This window comes from Alexandromys fortis, unplaced genomic scaffold, assembly GCF_014885135.2.
Source record: "Alexandromys fortis isolate MF-2015 unplaced genomic scaffold, M_Fortis_MF-2015_v1.1 scaffold_208, whole genome shotgun sequence".
Lineage (NCBI taxonomy): Eukaryota > Metazoa > Chordata > Mammalia > Rodentia > Cricetidae > Alexandromys > Alexandromys fortis.
In genome coordinates this window covers 647,172-671,485 of record NW_026068082.1, presented here as the reverse complement: position 1 = coordinate 671,485, position 24,314 = coordinate 647,172, and the positions used below count along the sequence as shown (strand labels likewise).

The window sequence follows — 24,314 nt, the reverse complement described above, 5'->3', positions numbered from 1 at the left end:
CTCAGCCTCTGGCTGGCTCCTTGTGTCCCCAAGGCAGAGCAAGAGGAAAGACACCATTCTCAGTGATGTAGAATACAGGGGATGCTTCTTGATGTGAAAGACAGATTCACTGACTAGACCACAGGGCGAGGGTGTAGACTGCCCCTCCCTGGAGCTTAGGGTGAAGCCCCATCTTCATCCAGACGTCCTGGTGGCCCATCAGACACACAGGGTTCTACATAGGCTATAAACTGGCACCAGAGAACTTTAGAGGGTGGCAGAACTGTTCTAAACCAGATGTGTTGAAAGTCCTATGATTCGGGTGAGAGAGACACGAGCCTAATGACCTAAGTCTTCCCATGAGCTGGTACAGGGTCTGGTTTTATAACTCAAAAGGATGGACCACGCGGACAATCTGTGTCAGACTTTTTCTTCTGCAACTTTAGTTATCCCGTAGCTGCTCTTTGTAGCTGTCACAAAATACCAAGAAGTGGTGTGTGTATGTGTGTGTGTATGTGTGTTGTCTGTGAGGGTGCTGTGGGATGCATGGCATGTGTCTGTGGTGTGGTATGTGTGTGTTGGTGTGTGTGTGCATGTGGTGTATGTGGTATGTGTGTATGTAGTATGCATGGGGTCTCTGTGGGGGGTGTTTAGTGTGAGTGGTGTGTGTGTTTGGGGTCTCTGTGGAATGTGTATGTGATGTGTGTGCGTGTGTGGGGTCTCTATGGGGTGTGTATATGTGTGTCTTTGGTATGTGTCATGTGTGGTATGTGTGTGTGTAAGGTGACTATGAGGGCTCTGCGGGGAGTAGGGGGCAAGGGGTGTGTGCATGTGGTGTTTGTGAGGTGTGTGGTATGTGTGTATGTGCTGTGTGGTATGTATATATGTGTGTGCCTATGGTATGTGTGAGTTTTTTGTGTGGTATGTGGTGTGTGTATATGTGTGTGTATGGTGTCTGTATGGTCTATCTGGGGTGTGTGTGTGTGTAGTATGTATGTGTCTGTGGTGTGTGAGACGTATGTTTCTTTATGGTGTATATGTGGTACATGTGTGAGTGTAGTGTCTATGGGGTCTCTGTGAGGTGTGTATGTGTCTGTGGTGTAAGAGGTGTATGTTTGTTGTGTGTGTATGTATGTGTGTAGGATATCTGTGTGATGTTGTATGTCTGTGAGGTCTCTGTGAGATATATGTATGTTTGTGTGTGTAGTGTCTGTGGAGTCTCTGTGTGGTGTATGTGTCTTTGGGGAGTATGTGTGTAGTATATGTGTGTGTGTCTGTGGGGTCTCTGTGGGGTGTGTGTGGGGGAGTACGTGTGTAGTATGTGTGTGTGTGTCTGTGGGGTCTCTGTGGAGTGTCTGTGTTGAGTTTGTATGTGTGTAGTGTGTGGTGTGTGCATGTCTTTCTGTGGTGTGTGTGCTGTATGTGTAGTATGTATGTGTTGTGTGTGTGGTGTCTTGGGGTATCTGTGTATGTAGTGTGTGTGTGGTGTGAGGTGTATGTGTACGTGTGTGGGGTGTCTGTGGCTATGTGTGTAGTGTGTGTATGTGTGTGTATATATGTGTGTGGTATATGACTGTCATGTGTGGTATGTGTATGTTTTTGGTGTGTATGTGGTATGTGTGGAGTGTGTGTAAGTGTATGTTGCAGGTGCTGGGGTGTTTTATTTTAACTGTCAAGCTTTCATGAGATTCACATGCTTAGCGTTGCTCTCAAGACCCAGCAGGCCATTCTGGAGGTGGGGGGGGGAAGCAGGCGCTGCATGTGTTGTGGTTTACAGGAGTAGGGTCAAGGACTTGCTCAAGGAGTTTATACTTCGTTCCAAAGCAAAGCAACCCCACAAAGCCCCCAAACCACGAAATCCTCGCATCTCTAAGCATCAAGAACTAAGTTTAGTTATTTTTCACCCTCTTCCATTAACCCTCACTAGCGCTGTGTGATGGGGGCTGGCAATCCTCTAGGGTTTGGTTTAATTTGACGTGGTTGGAGTTTATCATACTTTTCATATGGTCTGTTAGACCTTGGAACTGATCTCTTTGTATTGCCTGGTGCCCACAGAGCCCTGACCTTCTTCCTTTGGGGTTTTCCCTCCACATGACACCTCCCAATCCTATCGCTTGCCTTCTGCACACAACCCCGCCCAGGGCTTTGCTGGCGGCAACATTTCTCTCACCTTGCATCTCTCTGTGGATGCCAGGAAAGCTTCCCAGGAGATGTCATACTCCCTGGACCGTGTGGCTGGAACTGCTGTTCTAACTCTGATTGGTCTTGACTGTGCGCTCTTGCCTGAGGAAGGGAAGTGTGTCCTTCTCCTTCTGATGTGTCATGGTCGCTTACAGGAGAAAGAGAAATACATGCATTCCACGGAAGGATTCACAGCCCTCGTCCCCTTTAGACTCCTCTGCACGGGTACCTCCTAGCAGGATGAGGCCTGGAGCACAGGACACTGGAGCGAGGGCACATATTGCCAGACACGGGCCACTGGGATGAGGACAGATGGGAGCCTGTTTCTCATGCTGTCGTTTTCCTGCTCTGGGCTTGAGGGCCTCGTGGGGCTGGAGACTGGGATGTTTTCAAGTATCTTTACTCTGAGCTGGAAAGTGATTCTTCTACCCTCTTGGTCCCGCTTTGTTCTCATGCCCTTGTTTACACGGTGGCCCTGCAGAAGGAGTGGAGCTGCCAGCTCTCCACCAGGGTTGAGGGTCTTTTCTTCACGATACTGACTCATTCACAGAAAAAAAGGGAGAGAAGAAGCCTGCTAGACAGAAACGCAATGTTAATGCTGGCCTAACCTTGACCTGTTTGGGGCCTAGCCCTACTCAGGTTTATAACATTTTTTTTTAAATACAACTGTAACCTCATCACTGATACTACAGAGAGAATTTCCCTTAGACAAGCCCACAGATCCATGCGTTTAAACTGTACGATTTGCAGTTCACACCCCCTTTAGACTCCTCTGTGCAGACGCCTGCCCTTAGAAAACATCCTGGGACCTTAAGCAGTCTGCTGCTGGCTGCGTGAACTGCATTCAGTCCTGGACTCTTTGGTGAACGCAAAGTCAACATTTCAAAAGGAAATTGCAGCCACGCAGTCTGCCAGCGCTGCTATTTTTGACATGCTTGCTGTTCTCTGGGGGTTTGACAACCGCTGTCTCCTGGAGACAGGCAAACCTGCTCCTGGCGGCAGAGATGTGCTTTGAGGGAATACACGGCCTGACCATCCTGTGACTGGGAGGACGGAAGGTGGTGCTGTCTTCTTCACCCTTAGAAAGCAAGCCCATGGGTAAGCAGCTTCAGAATTCCGGTTATGGCATCACCCCTGCCAGGGAAGCTGATGGCAGTCTGCATGCAGAACTGTGGCCTTCCCCTTGCCAGGGAAGCTGCTGGCACTCTGCATGCAGAGCTCTGGCTGTGGCCTTACCCTTGTCCAAGGAAGCTAATGGGTCTGTGCATGCAGAACTCCGGCTGTGGCTTCACCCTCGCCAGGGAAGCTGATGTACTCTGCAGCCTCTCAAGGGCAAGGAGCCACAACACTTCTTTTCCTTTACGAGCTTCTGAAACCCAGTCAGGGTTCTTTGCAATTAGGCTTTAGAGCAAAGTGGTATAGATCCAGGACACTGGTTCAAATCTTTCCCTGCTATGCATCACCAGGCAGGTGTGAAACTGTCCCATGACTCAGTTTCCCTTTCTTTTACATGGGGGGAGGGGTGATAATAACTTTGACCTGATAGGGCTGTTCTGAGGATTGAATGAGTTAGCATATGTAAAGTATTTAAGAGAGTAATCTCTGCTTGAAGATTGCCTATTTTGGATCCGGAGGGTTGGCTCGGTGGTTAACAGTACTGGTTGTTCTTCCAGAAGACCTGGTTTGAGTCGCAGGACCCACATAGTATTCACAATTGTAACTTCAGTTCCACAGGATCCAACACCCTCTTCTGGTCTCTGCAGGCACAAGATACGAGCACAATGCACACACATACAAGTAAGCAAATCGCCCATACCCATAAAATAATAAAATTTAAAGACTGATTACTTTGGCTATTCACATAGCAAACCTAGGTAGGTAGGCAGGCAGGCAGGCAGGCAGGTAGTTATCCTCTTTGGTGAATAGGAGAAACAGAGGCAAGAGGGGTTGTGACATGCTCAAGGGCTCATAGCTATGTATGGTTCATTGCCAACGTTACAGAACAGAATGCATGGCAAGGTGATTCTGGTACTGAGTAAGAAGAGCAAGGGGGTGTCTCCTGACTGTAGAGATTTTTATTTATCTGTCAGTTTAACTCTGACAGAAAAGCTTCAAGTATTTTTGGTTTTCTCTATGGGCTTCGAAAGTGCATAAGCTTCGTATCTGCATCTTCATCTGTGTTGGCATCTGCATTTGCATCTGTGTCTGTGCCTAAGTCTATGTTTATGCACCTGTGTCTCCATCTGTATCTGTCTGCATTGCTATCTGCACCTGCCCCTGTGTCTGTCTGCATCTGCTCTTGCATCTCCATCCATCTGTATCTGTCTGCATTGGTATCTGTACCTGCATCTGTGTTGTCTGCATCTGCTATTGCATTTCCATCCATATCTGTCTGCACTGGTGTCTACTCCTACCTGCATCTGGGTCTGTCTGCAGTATCTGTCTGCATCGGCATCTGTACCTGCATCTGTGTCTGTCTGCATCTGCTCTTGCATCTCCATCCATCTGTATCTGTCTGCATTGGTATCTGTACCTGCATCTGTGTTGTCTGCATCTGCTATTGCATTTCCATCCATATCTGTCTGCACTGGTGTCTACTCCTACCTGCATCTGGGTCTGTCTGCAGTATCTGTCTGCATTGGTATCTGTACCTGCATCTGTGTCTGTCTGCATCTGCTCTTGCATCTCCATCCATATGTATCTATCTGCATTGATGTCTGCAGCCTGCATCTGCTATTGCATGTCCATTTATATCTCTCTGTGTCCCTATCTACATTTGCATCTGTGTCTGTCTGCATCTGCGATTGCATCTCCATCTGTATTTGTCTGCATTGGCATTTCCATCTATGTTTGTCTGTATCTACGACCGCATCTCTGGTCTGTATCTGTCCGCATTGATATCTGTGCCTGCACCTGCATCTATGTCTGCATTTGCTTCTGTATCTAAGCATGGATTTGAATCTGCACCTGTGTGTTTATCTACACCTGCGTCTGCACCTGTTCTGTGTGGGCATTTGTGTGCATATGCACCTGCATCTGTGCATTGACATAAATGTGCCTGCATTTACACCCACGGTGGCACCTGCATCTGTATTCACTGCATCCACATCTGCATCTCTCTATATGCCTACATCTGTCTGTGCATTCATCTTATATATGGATTTTTTTTCTGCTGAGCCCTTTGTTACTGTGTTACTGTGATCACTATTATCTCCTCCTCACCACTCTCTCGTTCCCCAGCCACCCTCATGCTGCCCTGTGAACACTCTACTTCACTGATGGACAGCCATTAGCATCCATTTCTAAGATCTGCTCCAGCTACTCTGCCCTCCTTTAGGATGGAGCACACACACACAGGGGATTCTGCAACATGAATACGCTTGCTTCCATTTTCTTGTCTCTATTTAAGAACCTTGGTTCTCCTTGGGGGGTACGTCACACCATCCAGAATGTCTGCCCAATCCCAACTCACTTCTTCCATCCCGAAAACGTCTCCTGAAGGATCCAGCTTAAAGCAGGGCCGCACAAATCCACCCCCGCCGCTTTTGGATTAAGAACCGCATGGTTTGTTTGCCTTTAAAATTGGACTTGAGTCTCTGTACCTCATTTAACCTCACCGAGCTTCAGCTCTGACATCTGCAAAACAGGGAAGCAAATACCACTGGCTTCGCAAGGTAGCATTGTGAGGCCCAGATGAAACTGCCAGTTAAAGGCTGGAGCCAGCTCTGACTAGCTGTGGGGCCCACTTGGCAGCCCGCAAGCCACCTGCATCCTCAAAGGAAGAGAGTGTCCCTGCTGGCTGCAACCATTTCAATAAAAAAAAAAAAAAGCTTCTGGGTAGCTCTTGGTTGTGCCAGAAACTAGAGGAGTCTTTCAGCCTACAGCAGACTTTCTTTAAATAATCTCCCCTAGGCTGTCATCGCATGCGCAGAAATGTGCAGGTGCATCTCGTAAGGCTGGGCTGGATATCATGGGAAGTTCTTAAAGAACCAAGTTTGCTTCTAACTAAACCAAGACTGGGCGATCTTACTTTCCTTTCCTGAGCGGCACGAGGAGCAGTTAGTTCTGAAGGCAGCAGACGGATGGGGTGTGGGAGCTACGAGGGGGTCACTAAATGTCCCCTCTAAGAAAGAGGAAACTGGGGCAGAGAACCGAAATGATTAAATTTCAAGACGGCAAGGACCTTGGGCAGAACTGGTTCTGGGACCCCTGTTTATTATGTGGTCTCACTGTCTTCCTACAGAAAGTGGAAGCCGAAGGAGTATAGGAATTAAACAGAAGTGTATAACCCATTCGTTCATTTCCTATCTAAAAATACTTTTTGGAAAGGTGGCCCATAGGAACATAATGAAGTGACTTTGAATTTTATCTTTCCCATCTCTCTTTCCAGCAGGCCTTGCTGGGGACCCCCCCAAGCTGACAGTCTCCTATGTTATGAAATGGCTAAATAGTGTTGCCCTTGGGAGTACCAGTGGTATTCACCCCTGAGCAAAGAGGCTTGAGAGGGCTGGCTTCAGCAGCCAAGCGTCGGGCTTCCGCTATCACCCGTCAAAGAGTTTCTTTAACCTTTGAGGTTGGGGTTTTCTGCTAAATTTAGTGACTAGAGTAAGGGAATGGTCAAAGATTGGAAATGAGGAAAGTAAGAGCTTGTTAGAGATATCTATGTTTGGGGGGATAAAAGAAGGTGCACAGAGAGTTGGCATCTTATCCAGGAACGCCAAGGTTTGCTGAAGCCCTTGGGAGCCAGGAGTCTTCCCTGCACCCTGTTGCTCTGGAGGTGGGAGGAAGAAGGATGTGTTCTTGTGGAGTTATAGGGCTCTTTTTATAAGTCCAGGCTTCTCACTTGCCTCTCTGCCTAGGATGTTCTCAGTGGGCTTCTGCTGTGTTGTGGCTTGAATATGTAATGCTTTCTAGCTCCTGTACTGCATGCTTGATCCCCAGCAGGTGGTGTGAACTTGAGGAGGTGAATCCCAGGCACAGGAAATGGGTCACTCAGGGGGATGTGCTTGAAAATGGTTTGGACCATGATGGTCGAGTGTTCAATGCTCTGTGTTACAAAGTATATCCCAACCCCAGTTCTATTCTCTCTGGCTGCTTCCTGTTTACCTAGATATAAAACAATTCCTGGGCTACACAACTCTTTCTGTCCAAGTGCAAGAGGTCAAGGAGCCATTGGCTGAGCCTTCTGAAACCATGAGCCAAAAAGATTCTTTCCATCTTTGGGCTGCTCTCAATGATGCAAATGTGACCCATACAAGCTTTTAGATAAGTCTCCTGTTGTTCTAACCACAAGTTAGATGTGTGCAGGGTTGTCACTGCCCCGGGGTAAGTGCCTCCGGAGGGAAGTAAGATCTCTCCTCACCCCCCCCCCCACCAGATTTACCTATAGGCTACAGTCAGTCAGGGCTACAGCTTTAGAGTTCTGAGAGGAAGAGACCTCTTGTAAGTTATCACTCCTTGGGGATATCTGCTGTTCCTGAAAGTCAGAAGCTAAAGGGCTGTACTCTCCCTGTCTTCCAAATATTTCCCCCCTCCAGTAAGAAGATATTAGATCAAGTTGATATTAAAAAACAACCCTCACCATGGGCCTTCTTCATTTGGTGTGTCTGCCTCATTTTCCCCAGGAGGTGTGTGTTAGTTAAGTTTTGTCAACTTGACAAAAGCTAGAGTCTGGGAAGAGGGAACTTCAATTGAGAAAATGTCTCCATCAGACTGGCTTGTAGGCAAGTCTTGATTGACATTTGATGTGGGCAGGCCTAGCTCGTTAGTCGCTACACAGTCCCTGAGCAAGTGGTCCTGGGTTGTTGAAGAAAGCAGTCTGAGTGAGTGGTAGGAGCAAGCCTGCAAGTGACACTCCTTCATGCCTGTGCTCCAGTTCCTGCCTTAAGGTTCCTGTCTTAAGTTCCTGCCCTGACTTCCTATTATATCCACAATCCTAACTCTCCCTCTACTGGAACCAAAGGAAATTCTGGCTATAACCAAACAGATCCTAGATTCTTTTCTCCCATTGGAGAAACAAGGGGGCATTTTTTTGAAGTTTATGGTTCAGAGTGGGAACTCTGAGAAAGAGTCCTAGCTGCATTGGACCCCCAAGGTGACACATTTGCAAGTGTGCAGCATGACATTTCCCACCCTGGGCCATGCTGGGTGAGGGTGTGGTCCTGATGCTAGTGCCATCTGACAATGCAGGAAGAGGCTAGAGTTTGCCTACTGTGAAGCAATTCAGTATCAGGCACTGCCACCTACATCCTGCGAGCTGCATGACTTGGGAGAGTTAGGAGCCTCTCTGAGTTGTTCTCTTCTCAGAAGCCTAATGATGAATAGAATTCTCTTATAGAAGCATGGGAGATATTGTCCACCCAGGTCCTGTCTGGCACCCAGGTCCTGTCTGGCACCCAGGAAGCCTGACATATAGCAAAATTTGATAACCTCCCTCCCCTCTTTCTCCCCCCCTCCTGTAGTACTTTGTACATTTTCATGTTCTCATCTAAGTGACCATGGGCTAGCTCTGCAGTCATCAAACACTTGGCTTTAACAAGGATGCCCTGTTCAAGAGGCTTTGACATCATCCCTTTAGAGAAAATGGCTTCCATGCTCAAAATGCCAAGGGCTTAGATAAGCGCCTAGCAGGAAGAATATGAATGACAGGATGTCATGGTCAGAGCACACCTCCCACGGAACTGCGAACTAGCTGAGTGTGGACAGCTCACATGGCTCAGTGTATCTCTCGCCTGACATCTGGGCTGTTCTTGCTGGGGAGAATGACTGGAAAAGGTTGTTTGAGGCACAGGTAGAGGTAGGGTACTTCCTGCAGCACCCAGCAGACTCTTGAAGGCACTGTTGGTGGTGTGTATGACGTCAACATTCTTCTTTGGGATTACAAGTCAGTGGAAACTATGACTTAATCTGCAAATAAAGCCTTTGCTTTGTATAAAGTCTTTTAAGACCATCTTTAATTTGCAAGTAAGTCAGCTGAACTCACTTAAAGACACATAGAGACTAGGGCAAAATAGCGGAATAGTCAGGCCGAAAGAAACTACTATCCATGGATGATGGCACAAGCCTACAATCAATACTCAAGAGGCTAAGGGAGAAAGATTGGAAATTCAAAGCCTGCATGAGCCACAGAGTGAGTTTCTGGCTAGCCTGGACTCCTAAAGGCCCCTGCCTCTAAAGGTATCAAGAAAGCTGGGGTTGTGGCTCATGTGCACACCTCTTGCCTCCCATGCTAGAAGCTCCAGGTTCAATACTGGGGTTGTAGGACAGCAAGAAGTGGGGGAGGAAGGAGAAGAAGGAAGAGGAAGAGGGAGAAAGGAAGGGATGAGAAGAGAGGGGGAAAGAGAGAAGAGGGGACTATGAATCTGAAAGTCTTGAGACTCATTGCTCTGCTCTGCTGAATAAGATGCCAGGCCTCTTCAGAAAACTCTCAGGAAACATCACCTGAGTGTCAGTTCCTTGAAGCAGTTTGTGTCTGAGGATCTTTGCTGTTTGCCCCATGTCCGAGTCACATGTCACCTGTTGCACCTTCAACTTCCTCCCTCCTGTTTGGTCCTCTCCTCAGATGCTCACCCAAACATCTGACCTAGAATAACCCATCTCAGAGTTAGCCAACTGTGTAGAGCATGTCAACTATGTAGAACATGACATTCCATGTGAAAAGCACCTCCAGGCTCTGGTCTCTGAAATGCTGCTTTGTAGAGGTACACACTGCACATAAACACAAAAGAAATGTCCTGAGAAGCCTCGCAGCAATTAAGCTCCTCTTAATTCTTTCATCTGGTATTCTTCAAATCACTTTGTACTATAGCATCTCCAACCTCTTACTGTCTTGAAAGGTAATTTATTTGAAGCCCACAGAAGAGTATAATCCAAACAAATTATTTAGAAACTTCTTGAGATTGGCAGCTTCTTCTATTGTATTTGAGTTCATGGGAGCCCCGGCCATTAGTTTTTCCACACAGACCATTTGTGGTTGTGTATCAACCCTCTTAAAGGTGTCTGGTGTAGTTTCCTTTCCATGTTGAAACAAAAGGAGAGAGGAAGTAGCTACTCTTGCCTGTTGGTGCTGTGGTAATTGCTCCTTTTCTGAACTCTCTGAACCTTCAGAATGTTTCTGACATTTGCTTACTCTCATCCTTAAATCCAGGCATAGTCAGATCAGATGGGAATCTAGTGTCATCCTGGATCCTTTTGCATGACCTTCAGGAAGTCACTTGTTGTTAACCTAGAATGTACTGACCATGAACCTCATCCTCTGGCCCATGGTCTTGACCCATGATGTGAAGTAGTTGGATTACATCATTGAGTTTCTGCCTGAAAATTGTGGCTGCCCAGGCACCATTATTGAAGGGCACAGCGGCTATGATTGCTAAGTAGCTATCACTCTTTGAAGAAAAAGAGATGAGGTTGTTCCAATTTCAACTTCCTAGAGTATAATTGTGTTTCAGAGCTCATATACATGTTTCAGCTTTCCATTTTAGACACAACGAGCAGAACATACCATTGGAAAATATTCTGAGCAGGTCATAGAGGACAGTTTGAAGAGAGACATAATAATTTTCTCTAGTATCTGGTTCAATAAACCTGCTTGTCTGCTTTTCTCCCTCCTTCTTTCACCGCTTTCCCTTCCACCCCTCCCCCTTCCTTCCCGTCCTCCCTCCCTTCTTTATTTCCTTTCTCTTTTTCTCTTAGATGAGGTCTATCTTAGTTATTAAGTGTTTCCAGATCCTTCTGTCTAGTTTGACATTGCAAAATAAACACGCGTTGCTTTTTGGCTGTGCCGCACACCTTGGCATTGTGATTGGAAAAATGTTGGGCATGGAAAGACTCTTCTATATTAAGGAGAAACAGGGGATGCAAACCAGCCAGATGCTAAGCAGCATCTCCGGCTTTTGGAAAGGAGCCCATGGTAGGGGGGGCGGGGAGTTGGTACAGTGCTTTGGCTTCCTTAAACAGAGTCAGAACTGGCTCTCTATTCCTGGGAGAGTACCTTCAAAGGGGAGACAGACATTGTGTTGGGTGCCGTGCAGTGGCTCTAGGGTAGAAAGCAACTTTGCTCAGGAAGCTTAGGTTGGAGCCTATTCTACCTTGTCCTGTCACTCTTTGGTATTCACTAATCTTTCTTGGTTCCTGTTTCCCATTCAGTTTACAGGGTAGGACCCGACAGCGTGGAAAACCTGGGTGGGTGTCCTCATTTTATTTCTGTTGCTATGGTAAGATACCCCAATGAAAACAACCCAAGGGAGAAAAGAGTTATTTTGGCTCATGGTTCCGCGTTACAGTCCATTAGTGGAGGGGAATTAAGGCAGGCAGCAGTTGCTTAACACGACTGATCACATCATATGCCCAGTTTAGAGCGGAGATACATGAATGCACGCATGTCTATTGCTTAGCTAGTCTTTTCCTCCCACATAGTCTTCGGGATCCCTTGCCTAGGGAATGTTGCTGCCACAATGGGCTGAGTTCTTATACAGCAATTAGCAATGAAGACAGTCTCCCACAGACATCGCCTACAGGCCAACCTAATCCAAATAATCCCTCATTAAGCGAAAGACATTCTCCACGGGCATGCATACATGCTAATCTGATGCCGGAAATTTATCATGCATGACGACTCTTTTCCCATGTGACTTTAGATGGTGTCAAGTTGACAGTCAAGACTAACCAGCACAGTGGGCCTCTGAATTGCTGTCTGACCTAGAATATGTTGCCAGAAACAAACTTTTTGAGTTTTGATTCCAAAAGGAGCCATCTCCACTCATGAAAATCAATTCAAAAAGTTTAAGGGAGAAAAAAAAATAGCTCCAGAGTCTTACAACCAAGACACTGAGGTGCAATTTCCTCATGCTTTTCTTCTAGCCCTGCTAGCCCTGCATCTGTTTTACTGCAGAAGTCACACCGTGCATCATTTAAAAGACATCTTAATCCAGACATGCTGGGCACAACCCCAGTAATCACAGCTCCTGGGAGGTAGAGGCAGGGGGATCAGAAAGGAGTTCAAGATCATCGTTGACTACCTAGTGAGCTCAGGACTAGCCTGGGCTAATTGAGACTTATCATTAACAAGTAAGCAAACAAAAAAAAAGAAAGAAAAGTAAGAAAATTAATCAATTTACTAAAAAAGAAAATACAATAGAGAGGTTGGATAGATGGCTCAGCAGTTAAAAGCACTTGCTACTCTTCTAGAGGACCCAAGTTTGGTTTCTAGTACCCAAACTGGGAAGCTCACAAGCATCTGTAGCTCCAGCTTCAGGGAATCTAATATCTTTAGTCTCTGCAGGCATCTGTGCTCATCTGTGCTCGTGGAACACACCCACGTGCAGAACCTATACACCTGCCCATAATTAAACATTGTTTTTAAAAGTCTTTAAAAATACAATACAAATAAAATAAAGAACAACTCATACTACCCAAGCTCTCAGTGACAGCAGGACAGAAATGCCAACCCAGAGAACATTTAGTACAGATATTTGCTCCCACGTAAAACTCTCTCCATGGGCTCCCCACGGTCAAGTAGTTGGAGCAGGTGTCGTCATTTTCTAGGCCCCAGCTTTTCCCATCTGGAATAAATGAATAAATGCTGTATACTGTGCATACCCCCATCTTATCTGCCCAGTTGCCCACCGCTCACCCATCTCATGCTGGGAAGTAAGGTGGTGGCATCTTGACTTTAGATAGTCAGTGCCTGGAGTAACTCTTTCAACTGCTAAGCTCATATCACCCCGGTGAGATGGAGAAACTGAACTGAACAGCCCCTGGGACACAGTCGCTAATAGGAATTCGTAGGCTTTTGTGTTCTCCTTTTTTCTCATTGCTGTGTTTTATGAGGTCGACGTGTACGTGTGTATGTGTGTGTGTGTGTGTCTGGGTGTGTCTGTGTCTGTGTGTGCACACGTGTGTTTTCATGCATCAGTGAACGGAGCAGAGGTGTCTTAGAGAGTGTGAAGCGAGCATCCCCAAACAAGCTGTTGATGAATGCTGGAACCGCTTGGGAAATCGAGGCGCCAGACAGACACTGAATGAAGGCTTATGGGCGCTGCTGGTTACCATAGTTCATTTGCATTCCCTGTCTTACACTGCCCTCCGTCTTTGCCTGGGCAATTCACCACTGGGTGGAGCGGGAGGAACGGGATTGGCTAACCAGAGTAACCCCGCCTCCAGAGCACAAAGCAGTAAGAGCTTTGGGAGGTGTGTCGTCCCTCCCTCGCCCCCAGCAGGAGGTTCTGCGAACCTTCCCTTAGAGGAGAGGTCCCTCCTGCTAGAACACACTTGCCGACTGTGTTCAGCTCTTGGACCCCGAGGACGATTTGTTTGTAGACCTTCACAGATACCAACATCCACGGATACTCAGGCAGGCACCGTTTCTTTGTAAATCATCCCTAGGTAATTTGCAGTGCAGCACAGAGCGAACTTTCAGGATTGTTTAGAGAATGAGGAAGAGGAAGCATTTGCTCCCAAGTATTTGTGATGGGAACTGGGTGTCTCTGCAGATGAAGACCGCGGGGGACACAGCAGCGCTGGGGGAGGTCCGAGATGCTGCTGGGTCACAGGCAATGCCAGCAGTAGCACCAAGAAATCAGAAGAGTAGGAAGGCCCCAGAAAGGCACCCTCAGTGAGCTCCAGGCCCACATCCTGCCCTTTTGCTGTCTACCAACCTGCGTTTACATAACTGACCCAGACTGATGTCAAGGTCTGGGATTTTAAAAGCTTCTCAAGAGACTCAGATGAGACTCTAGAATCCAGTACCACCTGACTGAGAAATCTTGGTGGTGGCGGTGTTACTCCTTTGTATTGAATGACTCTTCTTGTATAATTCCTTTTTTAAAAAAATTTTAACCATAGACTAACATAACAATCTATGAGGACCAGCAGACCAGACAATATTATGATTGCCCTTGGCTAAGAGAGGTAGCCCGAGCTGCCCACAATGACATAGCATTTGTTCTCAACCCACCCCACGGTCAGCCATGCCAGGCAACAGTCATTCATTCATTCATTCATTCATTCATTTGTCTTTGTATATACTTATTTGCAATGATGAAGATTAAGCCCATAACATGATGGGCAAGCACTCATTGAACCCAGCCCTTATGAAAGGGGGAGTCTCCTTCCCCTAAGACCAGTCCAGAAGAAACAACCATAGCTTCCATCCACTGCCTCTGTTGCCACTGTTGCCACCCCTGGTCCTCAGACAGCCTCCCAAGAGGTCAGCGGCTGTGCTGCCTCCCATTCCCTACCCTGCATCACAGTTAAGGGACAGCACTGAGGGGCAGCCTGGGCAGCCACATCATGCCGACTCCAGTGGTCTGACAACAGATCTTGGACTCAGGTTAAGCCTCTTCCCTGCTGATACCCTATAGAAAGTCCGGCAGTTCCACAGTTCCAGGGAGTCCCATCTAAACTGTAGCAACCATACCACCATGTCCTTTCTCCCCCATGGCCACCCATCACCAACTCATATCCACTTCAAGAGTGTCCCTCTTTCCTGTGTCCACTACCCACCTCCTCAGAAGCCCCACAGCTCACCCGAGTCCTTCCTGTGAGGCTACCACACAGGATTGGAGTCACTGTAACTGGGAATCCTCTGGTTGATGGGAATTCCACCAGAGAAGGAAGCATACTCCCAAACTATGACTTCCCCCTACACCTCCACCCCAGCTGGCCACCAACTATGGGTTCAACCTCTCTCCTTGATCCAGCCAAGGACGATCTTCCTCTCCCTCTTTTCCTCCAAACCTTTGTCCCTTGCCCAGACTAGGCTGCGTCCTGGAGAAGCTCCCAGTTACTGCAGGCATCTTCTGCATGGGGCTTCTGCAGCCTGGGATGCTCTCTCTGGAGGAGGAAGGAGGTGGAGCTTCGCTGCCCTGTCAATGCAGGTAGGCCTTGCAGTACCTCTGCTGTGCAGGGCAGAGGACCAAGACTATGTCTCTCCATCCCCTGTACCTGTGATAGTGCAGCTTTGTCCCCAAGCTGAAGCCGCTGTCAGCAGATTCCTGCCCCCGGGCCTGCGCACTGTGGGTTGGCGCAGAGGACGGTTGTGTCCTCAGTGACTTGTGATCTCCAGCTCCCGTTCTCGGGAAATGGCCCCCTCTCAGCGAGCAGAGCAGCCCTGACTCAGTACCTCTCTCCTCTTACACAACAGTCCCATGTGTAGCTGTGACTTCTGCTGGGTAGGAAGATTTGGAAGGACGGGAGGGAGGAGGGAAAAGGCCAACTCTCCTTCCTTGAGCAAAGGAAGGAAGGGGCAGACAGCTGGCAGAGTGTTTCCTGTGGCTGCAGCTGCTGTGTGAGGCCCAGAAAAGCTGGCTTGGTAAATCTTTACCTGCCAGAGTGGCCCAGAGGCCCTCACAGGGAGCCCCTCCCTGCCCTTCACCCATAATGCCGAGCCTCTGGCAGCCAGGCTGGTACTGCCTGACCCATTTCCACAGTGGATTAAGTTACCACTGAGTTTGAGTCAATCTGTGACCCCTTCTAAAAAGCACTAGTGGGTATGGCTGGTCCAGGCTAGCCCGTCTGTGGGAGAGAGAGAGAAATCTTCCAAGTCACGGGAGATGAAAGGATCTGATTCCTTCCCTGGCTGTACTGCGGTGTTTAACAGAAAAAGGATTGAGGAGTGGAATGATGGCTTTACTGGCCCAAGGCCACATGGCGGTGACAGCGGTCATGCAACAGAGGTGGGACTGTCCAAAGGGTCAATTCACACATTCCCTTGGCCAAGAGGTCGTGTGCCAGTTTACACTTTGGGGAGATGACTCTAGCCAGGTGCTGCGTGCGGCACAGTAGAGACCCCATAAGTCTCAGCATCTGCTGACCTTGGTCTGGCCCTGGCTCGCCCTTGGTGACGTGGACTGTGGGTCAGTCCCCAAATCTTTCGTCTTTTATGAACTAGAAAATGGGGGGGAGTTTATAGGACTGGGACATGGCTCTGTGGTAGAGTGAGGCCCTGGGCTCCATCCCCAACCCACCACCTCCTGAAAAATAAATAAAAAGAGACATACTTTATCTTGCTTTATCTCATATCATAGGCATTCCTGGGATGTTCCAATACAGGCTGGGGTGGGGGGTGCTTAGCATATAATCTGGGCTCAGTAGTTGAAAGGCTTCTCATTCAAGCCAGCAATAAGTCCTCTCTCCCCCACAGTTCTGTTCTGAAGCTGATGTGGTTTGGAAATCATGTAATGACCCCACAGTGGCATGTGTGGAATTACTTGTGGTCACTCTGTTCTCTTCTTCATTCTCAGGGGCACCCATGTCAGGGAGCTGTTGGGTGCTTATGATGATGTCTTTGTGTATTTGTGTGTGTGTGTGTGTGTGTGTGTGTGAGTGAGTGCATGTGCATGTGGAGACCCAAGACAATCCTGTACCATTCCTTAGGAAGGCTGTCCATGTTGATTTTTGAGATAGGGTCTCTTACTTTGCTGGGACTTGCTATATAGGCTAGACAGCCAGGCCAGTGAGCCCAGCCATCTCCTGTCTCTTGTCTCTGTCTCCCCAGTGCTGGGATTATAAGCACACACCACTATGCTTGGCTTTTTTGTTTGTTTAAAACAGGAGTACTGAGGACTGAATTAAGGTCTTCATGCTTGCAAGGCAATAGCTTTACTGACTGAGCTCTCTTCACAGCCTTGACAATGACTTTCAAAAACAAACAAACAAATAAAGAAACAAACGAGGACAATAAAAAAATGAGGAAAGACAACTCCCAGACCAAGAATGTATCTGTTAGCTAATGCTGTGTAACTCACACTTCTAAGCTAAGGAGCTTAAAATGGCAACTATTGATTTGCAGCTTCCAGTTCAGCAGGGCTTCCCTTTGGGAGGGAAGCCTCCAGCTGAAGGGAAGGTAGCAATGAAAAGGGCTAGCCCCCTGTGGAGGTGGTGGCTGTGTGTAGCCAGCTTTGGAGGGAGGTGGAAGAGTGGTCCACAGGTCAGGAGATGCATTTTACCACTGACACTGGTGAAAATGAACAGCAACCTGACTTTAGGCTGCCTTTATGATTGTTCATGAATCCGCTTTGGATGATGTGCTCCTGAGCTGGCTGAGCTGGGGCCTCCTTCCGCAGCACACTCCCCTGGCACCAAGCAGACTGGGACTGTTGCAGAAATTCGGGGGCTATAGCTCCATGCTGAGCACTTGTTAGGGCTTCATGGACAGATAGACCTAGTATGGGCTCTGAAGAACCTTTGTATTTGGGGTACTGCTGTCCTGGGTGAGAGACACTTTCTCCAAAAGCTCTCGAGAGTGAGCAGACTCCGTGATGGCCTGGAAAATAGATAGGCGCATAGGAGACGCAGGGGATGATGGGATCTTCTCATCCTCTGACAGATTCCATGCTATAGAGTCTTCATTTCATTCCCTTCGCTCAAGCTAAAAGTCTCTTTGCTAGTCCCAGAGCTCTCCCAGAGATTTCTTGGAGCAGTACATGCCTCTGTATGTGCATGTGTGTGCCCACATGTGTGCATGTATGTGCATGTATGTATATGTGTAAGGCAATATCTCTTTCCTGGAACATCCTTCATAAAATGGTGACCAGGAAGTCCTCAAGGGGAGAAACGTGGCAAATAGGTTTATTCAGAAACGAAGGGAAAGGCTGGCCTGCCGGTCTATACCCCTCTGGGCTTGCCTCATGCCCTTGGCACCTGGGCAATAATAGCCTGCACAGGAGGTCACCAGAGACTGCTACTGAGGGGAGCAACGCTGACAGCAAGGCCACAATGGCAGAGTCTTCCCTGATGTTTTCATCAGGTGCGGCCTACATGAAGCATGCTGCCAGGTGTCAGTATGTAAAACAGATACATACAAGCACACATGCATATACTATAAATTATGCAGATAAACGATACATATAATATATGTATGTAACTGTAGCTATTCTGATAGGGATGGAGTGATGGTTCTTCCAGTCTTTAATTTGCCTTTCTTTGACACAGGGAACACCCTCTTGTCCTGACTTGTAATCTCTCCAGTGATATGGTCTTTTTCTCAACTCTCAGTAGTTAAATGTTTGTTTAACTACTGAGTTTTTACAGTCCTTCAGAAATTCTGGAAATGAATATTTTATCAACGATGTGGTTTGCAAATATTTTCTTAGAGTCAGTGGCTTTTGTTTTCAACTTCGTGAGAGGATTAGTTGGATAGCTTTAAATTTTGATGAAGTCAGATTCATCAACACACTTTTTTAATATACTGGTTACTCAGCTGACCCATCCTGCTTCCACCACCTGGCTCCTCCTCCACCATTCAACCGCTTTTCGAATTCTGGAAAACCAGTTGTCTATACTTACATGGATCTGCTTCTCTCTGTGTCCTCCCCCTTCTTTTTACTGTGTACCCCTGCCTGGCCTACAATTCACTATATAGCCCAAGCTGATCTTCAACTCCTAGGAATCCTCCTGTCTCAGCCTCTTGAGAACTGAGATGATAGGTGTGGGCCACCACATCCAGCTTATGGGGCTGTTTCTATGGACTCTGTTCAGTCCTGTTCATCCGTGTGCTTACCCCGTGTAACAAAGCCTGTATGTAATGTGATCCTCAATAGTCTGCATCCCACCTGGACAAATGATCAGACCGAGGGGATGGCATGCTCGGTTGGCTGTGTCCAGTGCATACACACACCTCAGAGGGAAGGTGGCCGCTCATGTGGCCCAAAGAACTCAAACTGAGATAGAACGCAGAGATGACTTCTTTAGGGGAAATTCCTGCTCTGTTATAAAAAGAAAGGACAAAATGGGGATTGCCAAACTATAGCGGTAACTCCCTTTCTCCAAACAGACAAATCAATCAGCATCTCCTGCAACCAGCTTCCTCCTTGGCTCTTTTAGTGTGAGAAGGGTCATAGTGTAGATACAGCAATAGCAAAATAGGATAAGGAGCAAGTCCACTGTTGTAGGTAACCTGCTGCTGGGTCCTTACGTGGATGCCCCACCCTGATTCAGGCATGAGGATTAAGATGGCTCAGTGGGTAATGTACCTCTACCACCAAACTTAGCTTTCAAGGATGTCTTACAAAGAGCTCCCGTTCAGACAGGAGACCTTCTGAATGGGGAGCACGTCTGGTGATACTGGTGAGTGATACTCTATGTACTTTCCAGTGTTTCCCTGCGCCTGCTTTAAGCTCTGAGCTACCTAAAACAAAAACTGCACAAAAGGCCAGTAAGGACACCCTGGAGCAGCAGAGCCTGGAGTTCCTTGGTGTGTCACACCTCAAATTCTGCTTCAGTTCCTTCACAGTGGTTGCAGTAGGTGAAGGCACTTTCTGCCAGGCCAAGGACCTTAGTTCAGGCATCTCGACCCACGTGGTGGGAGCAGAAGACTGGCTCCGGAAAGTTGTGCCCCGGATGCCACGTACACGCCTCCCCCCATAGATAAGAAGAAAAATGAAAAGCAAAGAAAGAACTTTAAAGAGGATTATCAAAGAATGTTTTTGCATGCATGTGTGTATGTTTGGCACAGTTAGTAAACAAAACTTGAAATTATCATTTTAAGCTCTCTATATTCTATACATATTTTCACGTTAATAAATACAGGTGATTTTTATTTCCGATTTTTATGATGAAGTTTATAGAATTAGAGTTAACATAAATACAGACCATAAGATTTCAGTTTTTTTTTTGGACAGAAATACTATTTAACCATTCTTCTCCAAATGTGTTTCTTTTATGATTAGAATCAATATACCGACAAATATCACAACTTTTACACATTTATCTCTTATGATTTCACGTGAATAAATGTCTGAGGGTAGGATTGCTGTGCTGAAGATTTCTTATGCCTTAAAAACTGAGGTGTGTACACTAAATCGTCTCTAGAAGATTGCACTTGTGTTGGGTGGATGCCAGAGAAAACAACAGACTCACAGCTTCGTTTCCATCTCTCACGAATGATGCGTATATTCTCAGCATAAGAATGAACCAAGCTTGGGAGATAGCTCAGATTCCCAATTCCCCACTCCACATAAAGCTGGACACGGTATTGCGTGCTTGTAATCCCAGCTCCCTTACGGTGAGACTCAAGGTGGAGTCCTAAGGATCCCTGGAAGTTCGAGGCCAGGGCTCTTGGTATCTGCAGTGGCAAACAACACGGAAGGCCAGGACTGATACATGAGGTTGCCCACACACATTGTGACACGTGTGTGTCTGTAATCCACACACACATGCACATAGATATACATAGACACAAAACAGTTTTTAAGTTCCCAAATTTTGCAGAATTGCCTGGAGATCAAGTGGAGCTGGGAATCCTGTGTTTTATTCAGTGTACTTGGTCTTGGTTTGTCACCCCTGTATTTCTGCCCCCTCTGGCCTGGCTCTATGCTTCCTTGTGGGCATCATCACACTCAGCAGCATGTCCCTGTCTGGCCAGTGTGGTCTTTTCTCTTTCCCTTTCAGTGACCTGTGACCTTTGTATCTCTTTCCCAGATGCAGGGAAGGCCTCACTCTTACTCAAATCACACGTTGCCAGGCTGTGTCGCCCACTGCCACAGATTGGTAACAACACCAACAGGATTTTGTGTTCTAACACTTCCAGAGGCTGGAAGTCTGGGTTATCTCTGTCACCATAGCAAATATCTGAGACAACAAATTCATAAAGTAAGCCGGTTCCTCCTGGCTCAGCTTCAGAAGTTCTGGTCTGACTCCTTGACACTGTTGCTTAGTGCCTGGGGTGGAACAGCACCTGTGGGGGCAGTGTATGGTGGAGCAAACCTGCTCGCCTAGTGCCAGGAAGCAAAGGAGAGCAAGTATGGTCACAGTGTCCTCTTTGAGAGCAAGCCCTCAAGAACCCAAGGGCCTCCCACTAGACCCCTAAAGACCTGCAGCCTCCCCCAGTGCCACCTTGTCATCTAATGCCTAAGTACATGGACCTCATGTACATTCAACTACAACAAAGTCTATGATTAAAATAACCATACTGGTTCCTGCCCTACTTCCTGTCTGTTCTCTGCTTCCTGGCTGTGGATGAAATGTGACCAGCTCCTGCCTCCAGACTCCCAGGGCCACCATGACCTACATGCTGCTGAACCAGAAGAAACTGTGGCTCCCATCACTTGCTTCTTCTAGGGACTTGGTTACAGTAACAGGAAGTGTGGTTAATATATATTACTATGACATCTCGCTATAATATATATATATTATGATATAACACACTCATATAGTGGTGTTATGCTGAGTGCAAATGGCTATGAATAAGCAAACGCCAGTTACAGTGCTGTAGGGAGTGTCGGAGAAGAATCAGTGTTACATAAGGAGTTGGAGGGCATATCTAGAAGAGGGAGTCTCAGCAAAGACCTGCGGGGTTGGTCTGTGAGCCCTATGGATCTATGCAAAGGGCACACACAGCAGCACAAAAGCCCCGAGTCAGGAGGAGCCTTCTCTGCTGAGCAAAATGAGTGAGGTGGGGGTACCAAAAGGGATGATGTCAGGGTCATACAGTGGGGCGAGACCATTGAGGGCCTTGTGGGTCAGCCTATCGTCTTTGAGCCACAGGACTTTGGCTCTTGTCTTTGCGGATGCAGCCACGCGCCTGGCGAATGCTTAATGCTTTGTTTAGATTGGCGTTTATGTCATTATCACCATCAAGTATTATTTTCCACATTGCCGAGCAGTGCATTATGATAATGTTTGTTTAATCTCTTGTAAACACTTTGTTAATAATTGCCTCATTTTCTCCACCTGATTAATTTTCTGCGTTCATATTTATGGTTCTTTCCAGGCTCTCTGACACAGTTGGGAAACCCCTCTAGATCATTTTCCAAGCAGGCTCTCTATTGGTCCCCCACCACTGAGGTCTTCCATTCTGGAACCTTCCACTTTCCCACTCTACCTTGCCCACTTTTGCTCCGTCTCGGTATAGCCGTTATCCCGAGAATTCACTTTCCCTTTCTCTCTGTTGGGCTTCCGTTTCCCTGGACTCTGTGCTTCAGTCTTGCTTTGCTTTTGTTTGAATGGAGCCAACTGTGCACCGTGTCCTCAAAAATGACGAGTGAGTGTCCAGTTTTGAACTTGGCATGCCAAATGCCTTTATTCTGTTCTCAAGCTCATGTGTGATTATGGATGTGGAATTCCAGGATAGATGTTGTTTTTCCTTACAGTTTTGAAGACACCATACTCCTGTTTCCTAACTTCTAATCTTGCCGTGATTTTGCCAAAGTTGCTGCTTTTTTTTTTTTTTTATTTTCTTCCATGAGAACTTGCTTCTTTATGTAAGTGTCAGGATCTGCCCATCCTGGCTCTGGCCTTGGTGTGGATCTAATGAACATGGGGTTGCTGGATAAAATGGAGGATGCTCATAAACCCGATCTTCAGATAAACTTGAGCAACATCTTCAGTATTTAGGACACAATTATCCTAAAAGACTTCGGTCTGCTCTTTTGAAACTCACATTTTGCTGGATGATCTTTTGGTTTTTGCCTGTTTTGCTAAATCTGGCAATACTGTAAGTTGCTTATATTTTTCAAACTTGAGAATGTGTCTTTTGGGTTGGAGAAATTTTCATTTATGTTTCCTCCTCTAAAACAGTGGTTCTCAACCTCCCTAGTGCCTCAACCCTTTAGCACAGTTCCTTGTGTTGTAGTGACCCCCAACCATAAAATTATTTTCGTTGCTACTTCAAAATTGTAGTTTTGCTACTTTGGGAACTGTAATGTAAACATCTGATGTGAAGATGGTCTTAGGTGACTCCCATGAAACGGCCGCTTCACCTCCACAATGGACTCTTTACCCACAGGCTGAGAGCCACTACTCTAAAAGGAAATGGAAACATTTGTTTAAGTTGTAAAAGACCAGCTTCCCCATCAAGCCTCATACCCAACAACAACCACCCCCAGCCCTCATGCCCCCACTTACACTCTTAGAAACACCCCCTCCTTTGCTGTAGCTGCTTTGTCTAGACCACAGTTGAACCCCCTGGAATGCACTTGTGTTTTGTCTAGACCACGATTGCACTCCCTGGAATACACTTGTGACTTGTCTAGATCCACGGTTGCATGCATAGAAATACACTTGTGTTTTGTCTAGACCACGGTTGCACACCCTGGAATACACTTGTGTTGCTTTCGAAGTTTTGTCTCCCAAGTCTTAGAAAAAATCCATTCCCTACTATGGAAGATACTGTTGAATTAGGAGCGGCTGGGCTGCGTCCCCGGCACCCGGCCGCCCACATGGCTAGCTTATGCCCGAAATAATTACACGGAAACTGTATTCTTTTAAACACTGCCTGGCCCGGCTAGTTCCAGCTTCTTATTGGCTAGCTCTTACATATTGTTCTAACCCATTTCTAATATTCTGTGTAGCCCACGAGCTGGCTTACCAGGGAGGATCTTAACCTGCGTCTGTTTGGAGCGGGAGAATCATGGCGACTCCTCATTCAGCTTCTTTTTCCCAGCATTCTCTTCTGTTTACTCCACCTACCTAATTTTCTGTCCTATGAGGGCCGAGGCAGTTTCTTTATTATTAACCAATGAAAGCAACAGATAAGATACAAGACCCACCTCCATCAAGATACCACCCAGCACTGCTCTCCACACTACACACAGCACCCATGTGTACCTTCCCCACCCACTGTAGTGTAAGCGTCAGTTTTTACTTCTCTGAATTCAGTTCTTCTTTATCATGGCTGTGTAAATAGTGTTCCCCATGGAGAAACCTCTAGAGGGCTGGGGTAAATTATATTTTGTTTCTCACACGATTTCTTTCCCCCTGGAACTCCTAAGCATCTCCTTCCCTGTGTTCTGCCTCTTTCTAGGTACTTGTCACTATTTGGTTTCCATGAGAACAGGACTCAGTAAATGCCATGCCAGCAGTGTAAATCTCCTACTGTGTGCAGACACACTAGGCTGGACTTCACCTTCATCTTGGCTCCCCTAGGTCGTACCATCCTGTTGAATGTGGTCTTGGATTCTGGCAAGACTCCTCTTCTGAGGCCCTTTCAAATCTTTCGCTCACCTCTCTGAGGCTTGGATGGTCTCTGCTTGGACGTTGAATGGTTAACATTTTAGGTGGAACCCCCTTCCTTATTTTTGTGGGTGTTTTTTTTTAATGGTTCTTGTTTCCAAAGCAACCTTTTCTTTTCTCATAGACAAACTGTCTTCTGTTATTTATTGGAGGATTTTACAAAGAGAAGAGAAGAGAAGAGAGAGAGAGAGAGAGAGAGAGAGAGA

The 24,314-nt window shown here is 47.0% G+C and overlaps 1 protein-coding gene across 1 annotated transcript in view; it reads left to right on the top strand.

Moving 5' to 3' along the window:
- Positions 1-24,314, top strand: part of Kcna6 (potassium voltage-gated channel subfamily A member 6) — a 34,267-nt gene that overhangs the window by 6,181 nt on the left and 3,772 nt on the right. The gene's annotated exons all lie outside the window — the stretch shown is intronic.